The 7,026-nt window shown below is 46.1% G+C and overlaps 1 pseudogene; it reads right to left on the reverse strand.

Annotated features, from left to right (window-relative positions):
• Positions 1-929: 929 nt before the first annotated feature.
• Positions 930-1,062, reverse strand: LOC141106933 (U2 spliceosomal RNA; annotated as a pseudogene).
• Between the last annotated feature and the right edge of the window lie 5,964 nt (positions 1,063-7,026).

Consider the following 7,026-nt stretch of genomic DNA (forward strand, 5'->3'; position numbering starts at 1 on the left):
TCATACCCTTTGATGATGTATTAACATGCCCCCATTGTACCGTGTAGAGGGACCTTGTGTTTTTTCCCCCCTAAGTATAGCCTGAATGGGTGTATACGCCGAGTGTCCCAGTTTGTCACAAACCAGAGATCTATACCGTTGCATTTCTGACGTGTGTACCCAAGTACTAGTTAGGGCCCCCCCGAAGGGAGACCCCATGGGTTAGGGCGGACGAAGCCAAAAGGCCATGACCACCCCTTCCCAAGACTTTCAGGGCTGGCCCGAGGACCCGTCCTTACTCATCACACAGTGACAAACGTGAACAAGACGTGACAAACACAGGATTTCAATCAAAAAATAAATAGAAAGTGGGGAAGGGATAGTGGAGAGGAGAGTGAAAAAGGTGGCCATTGTGTAAAACAATGACCAGGCCCTCCGGCCAGGAATAAAAAATTCCTCTGGTCCTAGCCAAAAGGCCCGGCCCAAGAGGCAGGTGCTAAAAAAGCGTGTTTTATGGTGCAGTGACCGTGGTGCCTCAAATCAAAGTGACTGCCACTCACAGTGATTTTATGGCACCCCTGGACTGCCCCTCCAGGGGCGCTACTCCATAGGCTTTCAAAGACCAACCCGGTCCCCAGCCCAGACCACAGCAGACCCCACCCCAGGTAGGAAGGCATGGAGTTCTGGAAGCTTGGTGAGAGCCCTTTGCCATCAGGCTTCACCGTCGTTCCGTCCCTCCTACCTAATTACATTCGGGAAATACTGGCCGCTCCCCCGGTGGGAGAAAGGGGAGCCAGCGTTCTCTCCCGAATAACTGTCCGGAGCTAGATCTGCCCCAATCCAGGCCAGAAGGCCAGGGTCCCGACCCTCCGGTTCAGACCCCATGGTTCTCCATCCCCATCAGAAGGCTTCCCTTTCGGCTACAAACCGCTCCAGGTCACCTTTACTCCAGCAGGTTTTGCATAGCAACTGCCATCCAATCTCTATCTCGCCATAGATCAGGGACGGAAGCAAGCGCCACCTCCTGGAAACTGATAAGAACAGATACTACACTTGATCTTAGCCAAAAGGCCGAGAAGCGAAACATTACACATTACTAGCATTCTTAAAAAAAAATATGAAGAAGAAGCAACATAAAAACCCAGCAAGGACAATTTATTTTAGAGAAATAAACAATCTCAAAATTAAAATGTATTTTTTTGTGGAAGTAACAATTGTACAATTTTAAGCAATGGTTGAAACTTGCATTTAGCTATATATAACGCACATTTCACATTCGCAAACGTTTTTTAGTCACGTGCAAATTTACTATAGCACTCTGTAAAAAATTAATGGGAATTTAATTGTGACTATTTTGCATGTCTGAGCATGCACATATATGCTGGTACATAGTTGTAGAAAGAAAATCAGTGGATCGTGGATACAATATCAGGCTCCTGCAGACATGTCCTCCAGGTTTCTGCCTGTACCTCTGTATGGGCTTTTAGGTTAAATGCTAGAGGAAGTGTGAATGGACCATGACCCTGCTGATTAGCATACTCATAGTTCATTGAGAACTACAAGCCATTTGCCGCGGTGGCGGAAGGGACTTGTAATTTTTTCATTCACAGATTTTTGTAAATGAATGACAGGCAAGGAGCCAATTTTAAATGTGAGAGTGACTGCGGGGAAAGGAACCCCCATCCGCTGTCACAGGAGGGGGTGCGGGGGATGAGCTGCTGCAACATGTTGCACATTACACCCTAACGTGTTCTAAAGGTGAGCTTAGCCTTTGAACATTTCAACTGGTACAGTTCAGCTGCGCTTTTTCCTTTAGTTAGTATGAGGCTCCTGTTTGTGATAATGCAACTGTTACCTCTGAATGCCACTAAATATCATTGCTTGGTGAGCTTCTTTACTGACAAGAAGTAGGAACATAGTACATCATTTTTTTTTTTATTAATCATTTGTCTACTGGGCACTTTCACCCCTTTCCTGACCAGGCCAATTTTCAGCTTTTAGTGCTTTCACACTTGTGCGGTCATGCAACACTGTACCTATATGAAATTTTTATTATTTTTTGAGACAGATAAAGATTTCTTTTGGTGGTATTTAATGAACACCGGATTTTTTTATTTTTTTGCTACACAAACGAAAAAATACAGAAAATTAAAAAAAAGAAACCTTTTTCTTTGTCTCTGTTATAAAATTTTGCAAATAAGTAATTTTATTTATCTTCTTCACCAATGTGCGCTGATGAGGCTGCATCGATGAGCACTGATGACTGCACTGATGGGCACTAATGAGACTACACTGATGGGCACTGATGAGGCTGCAATGATGGGGCTGCTTTGATAGGCACTGATAAAGCGGCCCTGATGGGCACTGATGAGGAGGCACTGATGAGCACTGATAAGCTACACTGATAAGGTGGCACTGATGGGCACTGATAGGCGGTACTGATGGGCACTGATTGACACTAATAAGCTGCACTGATAGTCACTGATAGGGCTGCACTTATAATAAGGACACTAATGTTTAGTGCCCTAATTATTATGTAAATGTATGCTGTCACAGGATTGCTGGTTATCGGCTTTCCTTTCCTCACACAGTGACAGCACTGAGGAAAGGAAATGCCAATAACCGGCATTTGTTTACATGGGATCAGCTGTGATTGGACACAGCTGATCACATGGAAAAGGGCCACTGTGATTGATCCTTAACATCGATCTGTGATAAATTGTGTCCAAAGGACACAGTGATCTCAGAGCGTGCCAGATGGGCACCCCGAGGCGCGCAGGGGGGCAAGGTTCTGGGAGGATGTCAATAGATGCCCTTCCAGAACTGCATGACTTTGCTGCAGCCATTGTTTGACTATAACGTGGTCAGCAAGTGGTTAAAGATTTTCAGTCATAAATGAAATTACAAATTTCAGAGGGTTGCATCCATGCAGAGATGCCTCTGGTAAGAAAAAACAAAACAGAAAGCTACAGCTTACATTTTATACAGATTGGCAATTGTATACAGCAAGCATAGAAATGAGAACTGGGGGGGGTATTCCAGTTGGATGGATCGTTCACAGCAACATGAACAGAGGGGGAAGAGGAACAGAGGTTGACACACAGTAGATCATCCCATAATGAGACTGTTGTTAGATTACAGAAGGCTAGAATCCTTGGCTGTTGAGGGGTTATCAATCCCAGATGCCCACACAGCCTTAATTTGGTGGGCACAATCTCTTTTTTGCATTAGTGTCCATGTATAGAGGTTAGTTAAAGTTACCCATTTTTTTCTGAAGAAAAAAGATGGAAGACCTGGCTTTTTGTAGTACTTGGCAATAGCTGTAGAAAAGGAGTAGACTGTCTTTTCAGTAGTAGTAGGGGCCAAGTCCTCCAACACCACATCTTGCCAGAGAGCTGAAATCTTGGGGCAAGTCAAAAATATATGAAATGGTTCTCCCCCTGTCTGCCCAAAGCGCCAACTAGTGAGAGGAATGGCAAGATTCTGTTTATGGAGTTGGTTGCTTGGAATACGCTCTGTATAGTAGCCATATAGTACATCTTTGATAGATTGTTGGTGACTGTTTGGGATTGAGGGCAGTGTGGATAATGTTTCCCTATATGTTGTCCATAACAGCTTCAGCTCTTCTGGGAAAGCTGTCCACAAGGTTTAGGAGTGTGTCTATGGGAATGTTTGACCATTTTTCCAGAAGCGCATTTGTGAGGTCAGGCACTGATGTGGACGAGAAGGCCTGGCTTGCAGTCTCCGCTCTAATTCATCCCAAAGGTGTTCTATTGGCTTGAGGTCAGGACTCTGTGCAGGCCAGTCAAGCTCCTCCACACCAAACTTGCTCATTCAGGTCTTTATGGACATTGCTTCGTACACTGGTGCGCAGTCACATTGGAACAGGAAGGGGCCATCCCCAAACTGTTCCCACAAAGTTGGGAGCATGAAATTGTCCAAAATGTCTTGGTATGCTGACGCCTTAAGAATTCCCTTCACTGGAACTAAGGGGCCAAGCCCAATCCCTGAAAAACACCATAGTCCTGACCTCAACCCGATAGAACACCTTTGGGATGAATTAGAGTTGAGACTACGAGCCAGGCCTTCTCCTCCACGTCAGTGCCTGACCTCACAAATGCGCTTTTGGAAAAATGGTAGACACACTCCTAAACCTTGTGGACAGCCTTCCCGGAGGAGTTGAAGCTGTTATAGCTGCAAAAGGTGGGCCAACTCACTATTGGACCCTACGGACTAAGACTGGGATGCCAATAAAGTTCATGTCCATGTAAAGGCAGGTGTCCCAATACTTTTGGTAATATAGTGTATTTCTGTCTTGCTTTCATCAAGCTGAGTGAAGTAATTGTTAAATGGCTGATGGTCAAGTTACCTCTATGGACATCACCATATCAGTTGGGGACTCTTATAAGGATATTTCTATAGCAGAATTCCCTGGGTGGCATGTCTGCTACAATCATTACATGAGGGGTCCTTCTCTTTCCGGAAGATTTTATGTTATATTATGAAGAATGGTTCAAAAGTGGAAACACCCAAACGTGTGTAGGAACACTAAGTGCCGGTTCACACAGGGGCGACCAGTCAGGCGACTTAGCCGCCTGGCAAGTCGCACTCCATGCATTGTGATAGAACTCTTCTAATAGGAGCGACTCAAGTCGGAGTGGCTTGCATTGACTTCTATACAGAAGTCGTTTTTCAAGCCGCGCTGAAGTCGCGCTTGACGGGGCGGCTTCAAAGTCGGACGACTCTGAAGCCGCCCCTGTGTGAACCTGCACTAAAACCTCTAAGTTGTGTAACAAAACCAGCAACTTTAACATTTTCATTACTGGAGGCCTCAAAATGTTTTGTTTTTGTTTTGTATAGAGTGGAGAGGGATTAAAACACCTGCCAGTTTTTATTGCTGTCTGTTCCCCCAATAGGGAGATTTTACTTTTGCTATTTGGCCTGTTTACTGTTATCATCGAAAATGAAAGTAAAAGAAAATTCCTTATTAAGTGTTGCCGCCAAAACAGTAATAGAGGGGAAATCTTCCAATGGGGACACAAGTTCTGGTGACTCTTTGGAGGGATTTCTTCTCATTTCCTGTTTTGGCTATGGGACAGAAAGTGAAGGGGAATCTTCCCAATGGACACAGATGGCAGAAAAAAGCTGACAGTAACCCTCCCTTACTCTTTCCGGCACGGGCCTCCGATCCAATGAGATCAGCGTATGTGTTTGTGTGTGGGGGGGCGGCAAGGAGGTTGCTGTGCAGGCGGGGAAAATGGAGCTGCATCCGCCGATCGTTTCTGGCTTCCCCCTCTATCCAGAGAGGAAAGCTTCTGTCCAGGTGGGGGGTGTTTTTAGGGAAAAAATCCCCCCCCCCCAACACGCCAAGCATGAAAGGTACTTGCTCTATACACCTCCCAGTGGTAACTTTTAGGCATGACAACATTTACTTTTTAAAGGAGACAATTCATAAGAGAATTTAAAATTCCTTAGAAATCTCCACTTACCTTTCCCGCTCCAGGGATTCTGTGGTAAATCCAACAGACCCAATCTTCACCCCTCACGGTGGGCTCCGTTAAAAAACCTTCAGGACCGGGGCCCCTTTTTATCGGGGGATCCACACTCCTGGACCCATAAAGCACCCCGCCAGGAAAACTTTATGGCTGAAAAAACCAAAGCACTGGATCCTGGGGTCCAGCTCTCTAAAAGAGAAGCGTTATGGGCTAAACCTTGTTTCTTCCGCCACGAGGCCCGGGTACCATTCAATTGGGCCTGAAAAGACCCTTTGAATGGATCCGGTTGCATAGCCTGCCCCAGCAAGGAATATTCCAGTGGAGCTCAGCACAGCACATCTTTACTCATGACCAACACCTAAGACACTGGCAAAAAAACTGAGGTACTCCCAGTAGTGGGAGGGGTTATATAGGGAGTGGACTTCTTGTCTTAGGGTGTGCCAGTGTCCATCACCTGAAGGTGGCCTATAACCCACATAGTAACTTCTATGGCTCTGTGTCCCGTAATGTACGATAAAGAAAAAATGTTGCCTTTAGTAACACTTTAAGGTTTATCTAAAGCATCGATTCTCAACCACCGGGTCCGCTGCTGGGCCACATCCTACCTCCTTCCAGGACTTCATCCAGCGGCAGGTCCCCTAACCTTACATAGTGCCTCCCATCTCCCATAATGCTCCCAACCTTCCATAATTGCCTGCTGTGTCCCCCTGCTACAAAGCCTTCAGCCCCTCATGGGGACTAACCTCCAGCTATGTACCACTGTGCCTCCCAACCTTCCTCAGTGCCTCCTAGCCTCCGCAGTGCCCTCCATTCTTTGGAAAGCCCGTCTCCTGGAGAGCCCCTTTCAGAAATCAAATCCCCTCCAGGGGACCCATCTCCCCACAGTGACACCCTGCGTAAGGGAGCGCTTGACAATGACTGGGAATTTTGGGAGCTGTGATGTCACCCATAGGTTCCCCTGGCTGGCCTAGTTGATGTCAGTGTTCCCTCCTTTCCCCAGAAGCTGCTGCTGACTGACACAGGGGAGCCAGAGCTGTGGGATGATGTGATTGGCCTAGAGTGGATTAAAAAAGGTAATTACACTGATATTTTTTTCTATTTTGCAAAAGGTAGGCAGGAATGGTAGGAGGAAAGGGGGAGGGAACATTTTTAAGATTAGTTCATGCTAGGCTTTACTATTACTTATTTAAAGCTAATCTCCAGGCAAACTGCTAAATACACAAGTTTGATACATAGGAGGAAGCTTTCTTTACCTGACCCATGATTTCTAATTCTGTCCATCTGGTCCTGAGAGTAATGCCTCGTACACAGGTCGGATTTCCTGACGGAAAATGTGCGATCGGAGCGTGTTGTTGGAAATTCCGACCGTGTGTGGGCTCCATCGGACATTTTCCATCGGATTTTCCGACAGACAAAGTTTGAGAGCAGGCTATAAAATTTTCCGACAACAAAATCCGATCGCGTCAATTCCAACTGTGTGTGGCCAGTTCCGACACACAAAGTGCCATGCATGCTCAGAAGAAATTCCCGAGACGGAACAGCTCGGTCTTGT

The sequence above is a fragment of the Aquarana catesbeiana genome, linkage group LG08, assembly GCF_042186555.1.
Source record: "Aquarana catesbeiana isolate 2022-GZ linkage group LG08, ASM4218655v1, whole genome shotgun sequence".
NCBI lineage: Eukaryota > Metazoa > Chordata > Amphibia > Anura > Ranidae > Aquarana > Aquarana catesbeiana.